The sequence below is a fragment of the Microtus pennsylvanicus genome, chromosome 3, assembly GCF_037038515.1.
Source record: "Microtus pennsylvanicus isolate mMicPen1 chromosome 3, mMicPen1.hap1, whole genome shotgun sequence".
Taxonomy (NCBI): domain Eukaryota; kingdom Metazoa; phylum Chordata; class Mammalia; order Rodentia; family Cricetidae; genus Microtus; species Microtus pennsylvanicus.
In genome coordinates, this window is record NC_134581.1 from 20,952,703 (window position 1) to 20,970,904 (window position 18,202).

Consider the following 18,202-nt stretch of genomic DNA (forward strand, 5'->3'; position numbering starts at 1 on the left):
ACCAAAGATCCTGAACTATGGATGTTATTCTTTCTTCTTAATTTATTGTGGCATTTTATTTGCTACTTAATGTCATTCTAAGGAAGGGAAAATGAAAATCTTCCAGTTAGCATGAATTCCGCTATTCATCATTATTTTCTGCCCTGCTGGCTTTAAATGAAAATGTAAGCATATTTAACTCACATGCAAAATTATAGGAAACTTACAGTTTGTTTCATAGAATAGTACATGCATATTATGTTTTTATCAGAACAAGCAGAAATGTTGCATCATGGGATGTTTTGTTTTTGAGCCAGGATTTCATTTCATCTACACTGGCCTTGATCTCCATGTATAACAAAGGATGACCTTCTGATCTTTCTGCCTTCACCTCCAGAATGCTGGGCTTACAAGAATGTACCCTCACACACTGTTTTATTTGGTGCTGGGGATGGAAAGCAGAGCTCACTGCGTGCTGGGCAAGCTTCCTGCTGGCTGAGTGACATCCCTAGCCCACAGCACCAACTTTTTAGTTTTGCTTCTTCTTCTTCCTCTTCCTCCTTCTTTTCCTTCTCCTTCTTCCTTCTCCTCCTTTTTGTTCCTCCTCCTCCTCCTTATTTTTTTTTTTTTGGTATTTTAAGACAGGGTTTCTCTATATAGCCTTAACTGTCCTGGACCTCACTCTGTATGTAGACCAGATGGCCTCCAATTCACAGAGATCCCACCCGGCTCTGCCTCTGAGTGCTGGGATTAAAGGTGTGCAACACCACTGCCTGGTCCTAGTTTTGTCTCTTTTATATGTATGTGTGTGTGTGTGTGTGTGTGTGTGCATTTGGAGGCTCAAACTTGGTTGATGTCAGGTTTCTTCTCAGTAGCTTTCCCTCTTTCTTATTGAGACAAGATCTTCTCTCTGAACCCCAGAACTTGCCAGTTCTGCATATCTTCTTAGCTAGCTTGCCATAGGCTCCTGTCTCTGTCTTACAAGTGCTAGGCTTACAGGCAGCTGCCACACATACCCATCTTAAATGGGTTCTGGGGATGTAAACACAGTCCTCACATTTACAGGGCAGGTGCTTTATCCACTGAGCCATCTCCCCAGCCTGCAGTTTTACTTCTTGATAGGCACACATGACATCAACATTTTTTGCTACCTTCTCCTGGTAGTTAAAGGACCGAAGAGTCAAGGAATGGATGGTTGCCCTACGTGTCTGTTACCACGTTCACTATGGGACCAGCGAACATGGGGTAGAAAGCCGTTTCCTGGACCATCCCTGCCTCCCTTCACATTCGAAATGAGTTCTCTTTGGATGGTAAGGGCAGCCCCTAAGCACTCTTTTCTCCTGCTTAGTCATAGACACGGCACGGCCACCTTGGGCTTGCTCTGAGGCTTGCTCTGTGAGTCTGCTGGAACCCTCTGGTTCTGGGCCTATGACTGTGGGGTATTGCAAATACTTCTTGTTTGGGTTAAGGCTTCACCCCAGCCCCTGACATCCATATACCCAGAGAGTCTGGGAGGTTTGGGTTAAGGCTTCACCTCAACCCCTGGTATCCATATATCCAAAGAGTCTGAAATGTTTGGGTGGACAGTTCCATTTCAAGTCCCCTCTCTGGGAGTTACCTCAGTCCAGACTCCACCTCTGAGAAAGTCCGCCAAACAGTGGCCCCTTCCCAGGGATGCTCGGGACCACCCCCACAGGGTATTTGGGCTGCCCCCCAAAAAACAGACACGTGATTTTTCTGGTCTTCCTTCCCTACTTCCTCTCTGGGGGCTAGAAGGCCACCTGGGAGCGCTGGTATACAGTAAACCTGGGCTTTTTCTAATTTGGTCTGATTTGCTCTGATTTGGATTATTGCACCAGCGGAAAAGTTTATCGGGCCACAAAAACTTTTCACTTCTACGGGACTGCATTTGAAAGTGCAGTTCCAGGGGATGGGCACACACCTCTGTCTCCGGACTGCACTGTGCCGTATGCGGAGATGGGCACGGAGCTAAATTGGGAGAGTTCTTGTTTCATATGCGTGAGGCCTTAGATTTGGTCCCCAGCACCACATAACACTTGCCTGTGATCCCAAGGAGGTAAACATGGGAGGATCAGAAAACAAGGTTATCCTCAGTTATATAGCAAGGGTGAGGCCATTTTGGGATACATGAGGCCCTATCTTAAAAGGAGGTGGCAAGTACCTTTACTCCCAGCACTCAAGAGGCAGAGACAGGTGAATCTCTGTGATTCCAAGCACAACCTGGTCTACACAACAAGTTCCAGGCAGCCAGGACTACATAGTGAGACTCTGTCTCAAAAGCAAAAACCAACAAAGGGGAGAGAGAGAGAGAAAGAGAGAGAGAGAGAGAGAGAGAGAGAGAGAGAGAGAGAGAGAGAGAGAGAAAGGGAAAGAAAATAAAAAGAGCCAAATATAAGACTAATTTAAGCTCCACAGTGAAACACATAGAGCAGGGTCAATGAGATGGCTCAGTGGATAAAGGTGGGACCAAGTCCGATGACTTGAATTTGATCCTCAGATACCACATAGTAGGAGAGAACCAGCCCCCACAATTTATCCTCTGATTTCCATGTATACGAAACACACAAAAATAAATTTATGGAAAAAAAAAGAAAGCAGAGAAGAGAAAAGAAGAAGGAAAGGAATAGCAAAGCAGTACCGAAGTGTGAGCCTGGGAACCAGGAGAAAGCGCTGCGGAAGTGCCCTGGCGGACACTCCTGAGGCAGTGTGAGGGACTCATAGCCACTGCCCCACCAGACTTCACTTACAAAGTAACAAGCTCAGCGATAAAATTACTAAGAATTTCAAGATGCTGACAGCCCACCATGAAACCAAGGGTGGGCCTATTTGAGCAAGAGGCCTCTGCCATCCTGCAGGACCATGAAGCTGGCCTTGCATCCTGGCATCCTCTGCTGGGGGTGGCACCTTCCCCGTGAATTGTGTTTCTAAGCAAGCCTGGGTCTCTGCCAGCTCACTGTTCCTCCAGGCAACTGAGACAGAGACAGCTTGCTGTCTGGTGTCTGCCCTCCTCTTCCAGTCAGCATTTAAAGCTGAAGGGTGCATCTTCACCTCGTCCAATTAGATACAGCCGCTGAGGCCCGAGGCTCAGGCACATAATAATACAGTTTCTGGGAAGGGCCTTCAGACAGAGAAAGGGTGGGGAGGGCTGGCCCATGATGCTTTCCTCTTCCTGCCGGTTGGCAGTGGTGGGACACATGGCAACAGCTTGGACCGCATGGGTAAGGACCACACACAGGAGGGGTCTTGCACACCTTACCTGCCTGGGTGGCCACCCTTCAGGCTTTTACGTGACAAAATAAATCTTTGTGTATGTTCCATTAAGGTGTGTGTCTCTAGACTTACTGTAAAAACAAACCTAGTTTCTGTCTCTATGTCCAGAGCCTGTGTCACAGGAACTTCTGGGTCTATAAACCAGGTGGAGGCCCGGGGAAGTCAGGAAGAGGACCCTCTGGCTCAGATATGTAGCCATCGGCTGCCTCTAACGGTGGCTGCTGAGTGATTTTTTCCCCCCTGCCATCCCTCCTGAGGAATTTGTCTTAGATCCAGGGTGGCAAACAAGGGCCCTGCGGCTGGTAGGTTCTATCTCACTCATAAAGGTGCCTTTGGAACACAGCCAGGCTTCTTCACTTCGGTTCTATCTGGGGATGCGCTTTTGAGCTATGAAAGTCAGCCTGGGGCATATTATGAAACCCTGTCTGAGAGAGAGACAGAAGAGAGAGAGAGATGGGGTGAGAGTTTAGCTTCTTGGCTGCCAGAGCTATTTTTCCTCTTGACTTTGTCAAGGATTATATTGCTATTCCACTCTGGTTCCTTTGTCTCATGTTCGCAGTGTAAGCATAGGCCCTGAGTTCAAATTTCCCAGCACAAATGTCAAATCCAGGCGTAGCAGTGTGTGTCTATCCTCCCAGTGCTGGGGAGAAGGACACAAGAGGGTCCAGGGGGCCTGCAGACCAGCTGGTGTAGCTGACCAGTGAGCTCCAGGTCGGGCGGCCTGCAGACCAGCTGGTGTAGCTGACCAGTGAGCTTCAGGTCGGGCGGCCTGCAGACCAGCTGGTGTAGCTGACCAGTGAGCTTCAGGTCAGGGGGCCTGCAGACCAGCTGGTGTAGCTGACCAGTGAGCTTCAGGTCGGGCGGCCTGCAGACCAGCTGGTCTAGCTGACCAGTGAGCTTCAGGTCGGGCGGCCTGCAGACCAGCTGGTGTAGCTGACCAGTGAGCTTCAGGTTAGGCGGCCTGCAGACCAGCTGGTGTAGCTGACCAGTGAGCTTCAGGTCGGGCGGCCTGCAGACCAGCTGGTATAGCTGACCAGTGAGCTTCAGGTTAGGCGGCCTGCAGACCAGCTGGTGTAGCTGACCAGTGAGCTTCAGGTCGGGCGGCCTGCAGACCAGCTGGTGTAGCTGACCAGTGAGCTTCAGGTCGGGCGGCCTGCAAGAGCAGCTGGTGCAGCTGACCAGTGAGCTTCAGGTCAGGCGGCCTGCAGACCAGCTGGTGTAGCTGACCAGTGAGCTTCAGGTCCAGGGGAAGACTGAATTGCAGTAGAAGATGGAGAGATGGCTCAGCAGTTAAGAGCCCTTGTTGATACTCCAGAGAGCCAGAGTTCGGATCCCAGCATCCACATTGGTGGCTCATAACTACCTGTGATTGCAGTTCCAGGGGATCTGATGCCCTCTTCTGGCCTCCGTGAGCACCCATACACAATGGCATACAAGCATAAATGAAAATAAAGTTAATGAATCTTAGATTTTTTTTAAGGTAGAGGGCAATTGAAGAAGACACCTGACATCAACTACAAATTATCACGTGCACTTCCACACACATGAACACGCTCCCGCATACACATACAAACACACACAAACATACATCATACATGAAACAAGTTGGGGATGACCTTAAGCTAGGTGTGGTAGTACATGCATGTAATCCTAGCACTCCCAAAGGAGGACTGTGAGTTCGTGGTCAGCCTGCACTATCACGAAGACCTTGTCACAAACAAACAACCCTGATGATTATGAAGGCATCTGCAGGTCAAAGGAGACTATCCCAGGCACCACAGTCCAAACACGTATTATCTCATTTTTCTTCTCATTTTAGTATTTATTCTCATATTCAGCTTCCATTTACAAAACTGTTCTTTGTAGAATTGGTTGTTTGGATGGGTATGGGTATTTTTGTATGCATGTATGTCTGTGTGCCCTTTGTGTACCCACTGAAGTAGAAGACGGCATTGGATGCCCTGGAACTGGAGTCACAGATGGTTGTGTTGTGACCCTCCCTGGGAATGCTCGGAGTTGAGCTCAGGTCCGGTAGTAGTCTGAATGTAATTGGCCACCATGATCTCACAGGGAGTGGCACTATTAGGAGGTGTGGCTTTGTTGGCGTGGGTGTGGCCTTGTTGGATGAGGAATATCCCTCTGGGATTGGACTTGGAGGTTTCCTGTGCTCAGGATCCCAGGCAGTGTTTCATCCGACTTCCGGTTGCCTGCAGGATGTTGGACTGTCAGCTTCAGCACCACGTCTGCTTGCACACTGCCATGCACCCGTCACAATGATAATGCACCGAACCTCTGAAACTGTAAGGGAGCCACCCCAATTAAATGTTTTCTTTAGGGGCTGGAGAGATGGCTCAGTGGTTAAGAGCATTGCCTGCTCTTCCAAAGGTTCTGAGTTCAATTCCCAGCAACCACATGATGGCTCACAACCATCTGTAATGAGGTCTGGTGCCCTCTTCTGGCCTGCAGACATACATACAGATAGACTATTGTATACATAATAAATAAATAAATATTTAAAAAAATAAAAATAAATAAATGGGCCGGGCAGTGGTGGCGCACACCTTTAATCCCAGCACTCAGGAGGCAGAGGCAGGCAGATCTCTGTGAGTTCGAGGCCAGCCTGGTCTACAAGAGCTAGTTCCAGGACAGGCACCAAAAACTACAGAGAAACCCTGTCTCGAAAATCCTAAATAAATAAATAAATAAATGTTTTCTTCATAAGAGTTGCCATGGTCATGGCGTCTCTTCACAGCAATAAAAAGCCGTAAGATCGGTCCCCCGAAAGAGCAGCAGCCAGGACTCTTCACCACTGAGCTACCCCTCCAGCCCCTGAAGTAATTGCTTCATAAACAAGGAGTGGCAAATAATCTGACTCCTAATATTTCAGAAAATGTCTTTATTTGTTCGTCATTCTGGGTGGAAAATTGACTGCCGAACTTCAGATTCAAATTTCAAAATCAAATTCAAAATTAAGTTTCTTCTCAAACTTGGAAAAATCATGTTTTTGTCTGTAGCAGCTAATTCCTATGAACTCTGACATCAAGGTGGATCTCTCTCCCATATCTGTATTGGACCCCTTTTTTCTTTCTAGAAGCATGTGTGCATTCCCCTTTAAGATCTGAAATTCCACCCAGATACATGTGTGTTCTGTCCGCATCTCCGCTACACTAAGAGGATCCCTTAAAACCACGCGAAGCCTGGGGCCAGGGAGATGGCTCACTGTAAAGGCAATAAAGACACGATAACCTCAGTTCAATTCCCGGGACCCACGTGGTGGAAAAAGAGAACCAACTCCCTTATGACCTCCATTCACGCACAAGCCATGCGTGTCTCCCCTTAACACAAAATAAATGAATGAATAAATAAAGAAAGAAAGAAATAGCTGGAACACAAATTATAAAAATAAGCAAATAAAACAAAACCTTTTTTGGCTTAATGCCACGATATTAAGGAGACCGAGATGGACTCGCAGCAGCACCACCGGAGGATGTCAGTTCTGGTCTCTGGCGTGGCATAGCGTGTTAGCCTGCGAAGAGTGACAGGATTTGTCCAGTCTGAGATGAAGGGCACAGCTCCCCTCAGCCTCCACCCACAGCCCCTCTCCCAACACAGCCCCAGCCTCTCTGGTACCATGGGCATCCATTCAGGTGAAGATCTTAATACTGGCGTATATTATTCACTTTTTACAAAGCAGGGGCTCCTGAGATGGCTCAGTGGCTAAGAGCCATCATTAACCACTCTCGCAGTGGTCTGGGTTCGAGTCCTCCACCCACATCAGGCAGCTCACAATTGCCTATAACTCCAGTTTATGGGGGCTCGGATGGCCGCCACCAGCATCTGCACATGTGGTACACATAAAACCACTCATGTAAACATATGCATAGAAATAAATGAAGAAATAGCCAGTGATGGTACATGCCGTTAATCCCAGCACTCGGGAGGCAGAGGCAGGTGAATCTCTGTGAGTTCAAAACCAGCCTGGGGGGCTGGAGAGATGGCTCAGCGGTTAAGAGCACTGCCTGTTCTTTCAAAGGTCCTGAGTTCAATTCCCAGTAACCACATGGTGGCTCACAACCATCTGTAATGAGGTCTGGTGCCCTCTTCTGGCCTGCAGGCATACAAGCAGACAGAATACTGTATAAATAATAAATAAATAAATATTAAAAAAAAAAAAAAAAACAAAACCAGCCTGGGCTATGAAGCAAGTTTTAGGACAGCCAGACCTGTCCAAAGCACAAAAAGACCTCCCTGTCTCAAGAAAACAAACAAACAAATAGATAGATAAATAAATAAATAAAATGAAGAAATAAATCTTAAAAAATAGAAATACAAAGTACACACCTCATATATGCACATATTTGCCATCTCTTAGAATGCCCTGGAGCTCAGGAATCAGCCAGCTTTCCCTTGGCTTGCCCTACAGCTGCATCAGAATTGGTCACATCAGTGATGTTGATGGACATTTTGGTCATTTTAAATTTGATGTTGTATGAATGTAGTTGGCCCCCATAAATTCATAGGAAGTGGCACTCTTAGGAGGTGTGACTTTGCTGGCGTAGGTGTGGCCGTGTTGGAGGAAGTGTGTCACTGTAAGAGTAGGCCTTGAGGTTTCCTATGCTCAGGATGCCACCCAGTGTCTCAGTCAACTTCCTGTTACCTGCAAGATGTGGAGCTCTCAGCTCCTTCTCCAGCAGAGCATGCAGCCATGCTCTGGACGATACTGATAATGGACTAAACCTCTGAAATGACAAGCAGCTCCAATGAAATGTTTTCCTTTATAAGAGTTGCCATGGCCACAATGCAAACCCTAACTAAGACAATGTACTACATACAATCTGCAGGAAACACCCCTCTAGTGAATTTATTCAAGGAAGGAGCTCCTAAAATTAGCAGTGCTGGTATAAAACATGAGATAATTTGTGTCATTATTTTTTATTTTTTTTTCAGTGCAGTGACCAAATCCAGGGCCTTGCACATGCTAGGCAGGTGCTCTACCACTCAGAGGCACTCCCAGCCTTTAGGCATTTAAAAGTTTGATTTTTAAAGGTTAATTTATGCTACAAAAATGTTGTATTATATTATATTCTCCAGTAGTGTTATCTGGGTGTCCAGTTCCTTATTTGTTAATAATACCAGCTTTATCAAATTTGCAAAGTTTTGACTCTAGCCAGGGGTGACGATGCATGCCTGTCATTCCAGAATTTGGGAAATCAAAGCAGGAGGATTAGGGATTCAAGGTCATCTTCTTCAGCCCACAGAGTTCAAGGCTAGACTGGGCTACGTAGGATTCTGCTTCAAAACAAAGTGTTGGAGGAAGCCAGTAGTTAGTTCCCAGCTGCTCAGTCCTGAAATAATCACACAGAAACCATATTATTTAAATCACTGCTTGGCCCATTAGCTCTAGCTTCTTATTGGCTAACTCTTACATATTAATTTAACCCATCTCCATTAATCTGTGTATTGCCACATGGCAGTGGCTTACAGGCAAAGTTTTGGCATGTCTGAGTCTGGCAGCAGCTCCATGGCTCCTCTCTGACTCTGCCCTTCTTTCTCCCAGCATTCAGTTTAGGTTTCCCCACTTACCTCTATTCTACCCTATCAGGCCAAGCCAGTTTTCTTTATTCATTAATGGTAATCACAAAGCATATAGAGGGGAATCCCACATCACTTCCCTTTTTCTGTTTAAATAAAAAAGTAAGGTTTTAGCTTTAACATAGCAAAATTACATATAACAAAACAGTTATCAAGCAAGAATTACAGTTACAATATTTATATCTACTTTATTTCTTATCATAACTAAGGAAAACTATATTATTACTATCTATTCTTCAACTTCATCAAAGTCTCCAGAAGAATATAATTTTACCTAAGTAAACAGGAGGTGCATTGTAAGCAACTTTCAAAACTCTAGAATTGACAGAGACTTCTCACTGCCTGGACAGTCAGTGATTTAATTAATACAGTTTCTGTGTGATTATTTCGGGTCTAAGCTAGCCGGGCAGCTGGGAACCAACAAACAGCCTCCCTTTTACGACAACAAAGCAAATGAGCCCCTGAGCCCATGATGGTTCAGGCTTTTAAGTCCAGCACTAGAGAGGTTCTCTGTGAGTTTGAGGTCTACAAAACTAGTTCCAGGACATCTAGGGCTACACAGAGGAACCCTGCCTCAGAACCCCCCCCCCCAAAAAAAGGAACAAAAATCAATTTTGACATTTTTTTTCTTTAAGTACTAGATTCTCCCACTGAGCGAAAGTCACAATTCTCAGACTTCAGGGTTTTAATGGGATTTCTTTCTGTATTTGTGGATTAGTATTGTCTCCTACAATCAGGCCATGGGTGTTTGTTTCTCTTCCTTAATTTCTCTCTTGATATTCCTGCCTCCCTGATCTCACTGATTGCAATAGCTGTGTCTGTCTCCTGGGGGAATGTCCTTTTCTGACCTTCATCTCCCTTCTGCCATCTCTGCTGCTGTCCTGGAGTCAGACTTCTGGACTTCTGCCCATGTTTCTTAGCTGCTGGTCTTCTTATTCTCTTTTAAAGATGTCCATCAATACCATCACCCATTTTACTTGATTCTTAAACATGCTAAATCATTATATTTGAGAATCAAAGAAGTATGTGAAGCTTGATTTTAGTAATTAAAATAAACACAGCTCACGGTTAAAAAAAAGCACTCACTTTTAATTTTTATTCTTTATTTTCACCCCTAAACTTGGTGGTACATGCCTTTAAACACAGCCCTTGGGAGACAAAGGCAGGCAGGCGATCTCTCTGCAGCTGAGGCCAGCCTGGTCTACATTCTCAATGTTTTTATCCCTCCCCATTTTGTTTTGTTTTGTTTTACATTTTTAAAATGTATGTGTGTTTGTGCTTATGTTCCCATGCACACATGTGGAGGTCAGAGATCGACTTCAAACAGTTGGGTTTCTCCTTCCACTATGTGGTTTCTGGGATCAAACTGAAGTCATCAGGCTTGGTTGCAATTTACCCCTGAGCCATCTCCCCAGGTCCCCAGATGTCATCTTTTAGCTTCCTTTCCTAGTAAACAGGTGTTTAGTATCCACACCAACTCCTTATATTAGTGCTGTTTCCTCAGGCCCACTGGGATAGTTTTGGCCTCAAGTTTTTTTTTTAATTATTACACCTTTTTCTTTTGTGTGTGGGTCGGGGTAGGGGTGTTCAAGACCGGGTTTCTCCGTGTAGCACTGTTGGGCTGTCCTGGAACTCGCTCTGTAGACGAGGTCAACCTAGAACCCACAGGGATCCACCTGCCTCTGCCCCAAATGCTGGGATTAAAGATATGTGCCACCACCATCTGGCCAAATTATCCCACTTTTTCCACATAAATACGTGTCGTATCTTAGTGAGTCAACTAGTTCGTTAGGGTTGTGTACTTGAACTTTTCCTGGAGTCTATGGTGTTTATGGTCGAAAAGAAATTGGAAACACCTTCGATTGAGCCGGTGAGGGCCTTTGTCCCTGGATTTACTGTTTACTTTGTGTCTCTCCTTGAAAGGACAGAGCCAAGAGAGAGGCAAGATAGAAGTGAGAGATGTTTTCAGGTTCTTTAACCTTTAAAAGGAAAAACTTCCACAGGCACCCAAAGAGATAGGTGAGCTTTGGAAATCAGTTGGCTTCAGGGTATTTTTAAGGAACCATGTTTTCTTTCTGTGATGGGTGGTTCTTCACCCATTTTCCACCACAGCCCACTCCCAAGATGAACAGCTACATCAGGCCTTTCCGTGGTTTGTGTAGCGAGGGTGCCTGTCTTCCAAGGCAGCAAGAAAGCAGCCATTGAAGCCGCAACGATCTTGTATTTCGTTGCTGGGGTCAGTGAGTATTGCTGGTCCGAGCTTACTGGAGAGACAAGCGGGCTAAAAGTGCCCCTAAATGGGAGGATGGGGTGCAACGGGTGGTATAGAAGAGATTCCCTAGAGAGCATGAAAAGGAGAGGTTCAGGCCGGCAGGACCCCCAGCTCAGCTGGACACCACCCACCACCGATTGTGGGAACCCTGCCTGGGACAGAATAGATGATATTAGCAAACTCCACGAGCTCAGGCACCTCTCAGAGCTGTGAGGATAGCCACCCACAAGTCAGAGGCTGCTATCTAACGTGAAGCGGAAGCACAGCAGCAAACTCCACGAGCTCAGGCACCTCTCAGGGCTGTGAGAATAGCTACCCACAAGTCAGAGGCTGCTATCTAACGTGAAGCGGGAGCACAGCAGCAAATGGTCCCCACATTTTATCTTTCCGGTTATTCGATCCACTCTGAAAATGCATCGAGTTTGAAAAGAACAAGGGTCTCATTATGGCCTCACTGGGACTCAGCAGATCTTTTGTGCCTCTTCGGAGCACCAGGCCTACCCCTTTCTCCTTCACCAAACCTAGGCAAGGCCCCTTGTCTATCTGCTGGTGACAAGGTTAAGGGCTTTCTAGACAAATGCATTGGCTGCTAGTGGCGGATACCTGCAATACAGCGCCTGGGAAGTATTTCACATCTTCACCACCAGAGGCCGCTGTTTCTCCATGCTCAGGCGAGGAACACTGCCACTGTCCCTTCAGAAATGCAGATTCCACAAATTCAGACTCCCTGGTGTCCTCCCTACCTTCCCTTCCCCAATCTTGGATCTTCTCGACGCAGGATAGTGCAGGATATTGGGGGCGTGGATTTGAAGATCCAGAAGTAGAAGTATGAACGGGAATGTGTAATATTTTTTACTAGAATTTCTTTCTGTGGTATGGACCTGGCTTTTTTTTGGGGGGGGGGGTCCCTTCCTGAAAAAAAACAAACTGGCTTTCAAAGATTTGGGTCCTGGGCTGGCAAGATTCCAGTAAGATCGTTATATACTTGCCATATTAAAAATAGAAATTTAAGCCGGGCGGTGGTGGCGCACGCCTTTAATCCCAGCACTTGGGAGGCAGAGGCAGGCGGATCTCTGTGAGTTCGATTCCAGCCTGGTCTACAAGAGCTAGTTCCAGGACAGGCTCCAAAACCACAGAGAAACCCTGTCTCGAAAAACCAAAAAAAAAAAAAAAAAAAAAAAAAAAAAGAAAGAAAGAAAAGAAAAAAAAAACCTGTGGTAAAAATAGGAATTTAAGAGACTCTCTCAAAATACCAAACAAACAAAAACCCACTTTGCTGTCGGATTGGTGCTGCTGCTTTTATGACATTGTCTGTCAAAAGACACTTCTATGCTTGCATCGTTCATCTCTAGCTCCTTTCCCCCACAAGCTGGGAGAATGGGGAAGAGTCCCTGCTTTGCCCCGTTGCTCAACATCACTACTGACCGGGACTGTGGACTGGTTCCTCCACGAGGAACAGGCGAGCCTGACAAACCTCTGTCCTTTAGTTTGAACATTCACTGCCTAATCCTGGCTTTAGGTTTTTTGTTCGTTTGGGGTTTGTTTTGTTTCGTTTTGTTTGTTTTTCCATCCAGGGTTTCTCTGTGGAGCTTGGGAGTTTAGAGCCTGTCCTATCCTGGAACTCACTTTGTAGAACAGGCTGGCCTCGAACTCACAGACATCGGCATGCCTCTGCCTCCCAAGTGCTGGGATTAAAGGTGTGCGCCACCACCGCCCAGCAGCTTTGGATTTTAAGAAGAGAATCCTTTGCTTATTTCTTTGAGCAGCATTTAGATATGGTGCAGCTGTATGCTCCTGTTGCTGTGCTTTCGGCGTGAATGAAGCTACCTTCTTAAGGCCGCAACTTTCACCTCTCCCAGCGATCCTAACTGTATAGTCCTGATGTATGGGCTCTACTCATTGTGTCCAGGGCCACCAAAAAGCAGGACCAACGACATCTTCTTCCCCCACCACCTCACTGGAGTCTCGAAAAAGTCACTCTGTGGGCAATGAATAACCAGGCCAAGGTGAGGCCTGCCACTCTCTCATCTGCGTTACCAGCCTAGAAAGTACCTACAGGAAAGGGGCGCACTGGGTGGTGATTCCTCCTGAGAGGAGGCAGGGGTGGCGTATGGGAGGCAGGTGTCAGGATGTTAGACAAGGCCAATGAGAGCTCGGCTCCCGCTTCCTCGTTTTTTCCTGGTAGGCACCCTCTTTGCAGTCGAGGCTGCGAACATTAAAGTGGAGCTGTAGACGGAAGTCGTGTCTGGAATCTGGAAGGTGGTAGTGGATGCTCCAATCCAAACTGCGAACGGAGAACCCAAGGGAGCCATACCAGCCCCTGCCGCCAGGGGGCGTCCGCACAAATTGGGGCCAGGCTTCCCTGCTGAGCACGATGGGAGGCGGGGCGGGAGCCTGGGCTACGTTCTGGCCGCTGCTTGAGGAATGCGGCCTTTGGCTCGTCCCAGCATTCCGGCTGGCGCAGGAATGTGAACAGGGTGTTCACTGCGCGCCCTGGATGCACAAGCTGGTCCTCCTCCCTTGGTGAACACCAAGCAGGTCCTGGTCAGCCACCCCACTGAGCCGGCAGAATGCAGCGGCCCTGTCCATCCAGGTGGAGGAGGAGGACTTGGGGGTGTCAGGCCAGGGGACCTGGCCCTAGGGCCCTGCAAGGAAGTGTTGAGGGCATTTATGGCTCAGGAAAAACCCAGAACAATACATTTGGACATTGGGGGGGGGGCATTCAGTGGAAGGAGGCATAGGATCTGCCTTCTAGGCCACCAACCTCAAGGGACAGAGACTCAGATACTCAGACCTGCTGTGTAAGGCACAACCTGGGACAGGAAGAGGGAAGGCAGGTGACCCAGTGTGGGATTAGATGCTCCCAAACCAACTAAAGTGACTGAATAGCCAAGAGTCTGAGTCTAATTCATTCCACAAATATTTACTGACCTTCTGCTCTGGCCCAGATCCTGAGCTCAATTCTGGGGACACAGAGGTAGAAGCATCTGCGATCCCCAGAAAATGTGACATTCTTATTCTAAAATCAGTCTTTTATCCACTGTGTGCCAGCGTGCGTGCGTGTGCTCGTGTGTGCATGCCTGTGTGCGTGTTCAGAAACACAGGCATAGCCAAGATTGGGAGCCAAGATCCAGGCAGGGTTTCCTAGGAGACCCTGGACAGCCACCTGAAAGACCAGTGTGTTTGTGTTTTCGACCAAGGGACTCTTGCTAGCTGAATTATGGTGAAGATGGAGTGTTCTCTCCGCCAGCCCCATGGTGTTGATTGGTTTATGGAGCCCTCACTCTGCATGAGGACTGGGGCTCAGTACTCTGCTTGGGGGTGTTGATACCCTCTGAGCATGGCACCAACACTTGTAGGTGCTCAGCAAACACCAGCCAGTGTTTCAAGACCTTGCCTGATTAAGCAGTTCAGTTGGGTCCCCTTCAAGGTAGCAGTTACTGCCTCAGAAAAGCCAGGCTGGGGTGGGTCTGATCTCTCGGGTGGTAGGGGGTCTTTTGTTTGGACCTTCCTGGCTTGGGAAGGGATGTGCAGGAGAGGAGACTGGTGTGACCCCGTTACCAAAAAGGTCCTAGAAGGCACGCAGGGCACCTGGTGTGACTGATGGGAAGTTCTAGAAAGGAAAAGGGCCTGGCTTGGAGGTAGTGTGGAGGATGGTTCATGGGCTGGGGACAGGATGCATGAGGCCATGTGCACTGGGGCCAGGAAGGCTGGCTGCGGGCAGTCGTCCAGGGAAGGAGTGGGCAGGAGACACGGGCAAGAGGCAGTGCTAGGAGAACAGAGGAGGGACAGAGGAAGCCAATGAGATCAGTGGTCTCAGGGACCTGGCTGCGAGGTGGGGCCAGGCCTCCAAAGGCATTCTTCCACCTCCACCTGGTGGAATGGACCTGAGCTACAGCGTCCCCAGAGGATTGTGGCTTTTGCACGTCGCAGCTGTAACGGAGTGACCAGTGACCGAAAGGCAATGTTTACATCCGACATTCCTTGTAGGACCTCCTCCCAGGAATGCATGGAGACCTAAAACCCTGGTCCAGAGGAAAAGTCGAAGGCCTTGGAAAGGCGCCTCCAGCATTGTTCCTCTGCAAACACAGGAAGATGGGTTTCCTTTAGTTCTGCGATGCTCAGTCTGACCCCTCCCCCAGCCTGGGAGGGGGGGCACAGAGGAGTAGGTGGTCATGGAAAATAAACTCCCACCTCTGCCCTGCTGACTTATTTCATGTTCTTAGAATTTCCTCTCTTGGAGTCTGGCTTTGTTATTTTAAAATTCCACGTGTCAGTGGGTTGCAGATGGGAAAATCCCTTACTGTTCTGGCTGTGAGGGGGTGGGTCCTCCACACTGGGAGCTCAGGATTGACGCCCAGGAAGAGAAGTAGCCTGGCTAACAGACCCCCATCGCCAAGGGAGCTCCTGAGTCATCCTCTTGGGGAGGACCTCAGGCTGGGTGTGTGTGCCTCTGCATGAGTGTGTGCCAGTCCCACTGCAGGGACGTGGCAGGGTTTTGGAGCCAACTGTCTGGGCCTTGTTCAGACCAGAGCAATCGTGATGACTCCATTTGAAGGAATGGTGGAGACACACAAAAGGGTTTCTAGGTATGCCTAGGGGATGCTTAAGTTGATCAGACGTCCCTGTCTGTCCGTGCTCACTGTACGACCCAGGCTATGGCCTTTTCTGGGTTGTCCACTGTGGCTTCTTCTCCTCTTCCTTCTCTCCCGATCCATGATCACTCCTCATGAGATGTGTGCCAACATCTGCCTACTTAAGGACTCATGTAGTGTCCAAGGCCTTCCTTCGCCAGCTCATCCAATCGCTGACCCCACAGATGATACAGGGTGCTGATGAGGTGTCAAGAGTGCGGGGTGCTGGCAGCACAGAGACATACTGCCCAAGCCAGGTACCCTAACAGTGAGGGCTACAAAGTCTGGAAGGTAGATCTAGTGAAAGCCATACCTTCTTGGTGTCTTTCCTTCCTGACCCCTGACCTCTATCGGGTCACCCCCTCCCTCCCCCAGACCTTTACCAAGCAGACCATGGGTAGGTGTGCACTTGTCTGGGCCCTTGTTGAAGGATAGGTGGGCTTCTGAGTGACCAGAGATGGAGGAAGTCCAGACAAAAAATATTTCTTTTTTTGCTTTTGTTTTTTTTTTTTTTTCAAGACAGCGTTTCTCTGTGTAACCCTAGAACTCACCTTGTAGACCAGGTTGCATCTGTCTCCCAAGCACTGGGACTAAATGTATGCACCACTACCACCCGATTAGAAAGTATTTCTAACGTATTTTTCTCTCTGGAACTTGCCCCCCAGATTAGCATGAACTGTAACAGTTCCCTCAAGCTGCCACTGACATAGGACCAAGTGCACAGAGAAACAGAATTATCAAAAACAAACAAACAAAACCTTCATATTCAAAGTAGTTCATTTATTCATTTAATTTTGGGACAGGGTCTCATGTAGCCCAGGCTAACCTCAAACTTGGGCGTCTCCTGAGGGCTGGGATTACAGGCATGAGCCACCACACCCATCATCTGGGTGTGGGATTAAACCCAGGGCATCACGTACATTAGACAAGCATCCTACCAGCTGAACTACATCCCTAGGGCTGGACAAACATTTTATCATCTCATGTTTAAAAATAAAAGCCACCGGGGCAGACCCAGGATGAGTGGCTCAGCGGAAGATCCCATCTCAAACAAACACATTTGCTAATAGTAAACAAAATATCAAAATTTTAGCTGGTAGAGGGCACATACCTTTAATCCCAGCACTCAGAAGGCAGAGGCAGGTGGACCTCTGAGTTCAAGGCCAGCCTGGTCTACGTAATGAATTCCAGGACAGCCAGGGGTACACAGAGAAACCCTGTCTCAAAACATCAAGAGAGAGGCCGAGCAGTGGTGGCACACACCTTTAATCCCAGCACTTGGGAGGCAGAGGAAGGCGGATCTCTGTGAGTTCGAGGCCAGTGTGGTCTACAGAGCTAGTTCCAGGATGGTTAGGACTGTTCCACAGAGAAACCCTGTCTTGAAAAACTAAAGTATTAATAATAACAATAACAACAACAATAATAATAATAATAGCAAGAGAGAACTGTAGCTCAACATGTCACTCTTCAGAGCAGAAATACTTTAGACTTGTTCAGACCTGAGACTGAAGTCTGAGACCTCATCAGACACCTCAAGTCCCACACTTGGGACAGGACCACACACCACGGACACTTTGTTACCTGCAGAGCAGACACTCAATGCGGCTGGGGGACTCAAGAAGAGCTGGGCCTGGAATGCAGGCCTGCCCTGAGGTTCTGAATGCTGCACAAACAGGCCCAGAGTGTGCCTTGTAGCTGGTGGCAGCCATGCCTTCTCAATTTCTTTCCTTCGTGGGCCCTGCCCTCCAGTGATGCCTTTCTCAGATGCCTTTTACAGAGCAGACCTCAGGTAGAGGTAGATGTGCAGCTAAGGAGGGAGGTAGTCCAGTTAGAAAGTATTTCCAATGTTGTTTTGTTTTTCTTCTGACATTGACACGCCCACTAGATTGGCATGAATCACTGTAATTCCCTAAAGCGCCCATCTGCCTGGAAATGCCTAGTGGTATTTCCCACAGTCCAGAGCCACCAACTCTGCAAGGCAGTAGTTGGCTTAGCTATGCTCAACCCAGCCACAAACCTCTCGATCTAGGGAGGTCACAGAGAGAGCAGCCGGAGGCAGAAGTGTCCCTTTGGAAACACAAACATTCAGAGATTTTGACCACCTGATCTGTGAGCTGAAATCCTTCCCCAATGGGTGCTCTGTGTGTGCAGCAGAGAGGTTCTATCCCGAGAGGTGGGTTGTGAGGCTCAGCTCCCCCCAGCAGTGTGAGCTCTCTCCCGTCTCTGGACTGTCAAGAGAAAAGGGTGTCCTTGGCTCTGGTTGCGAGTGCCGAAGATAACACACCAAGAGAGCCTTGCAGCTAACTGCAGCGCTGCAGGAACTGCTGTGTAGAAGGTTCTAGAGAGATGCCTTTAAAGGAAGGTGCAATCCTCCTCTCGACCCTTTCTCTCTCACGCTGCCTTTGATGCAGTTGCTGTAATAACTAGAGTTCTA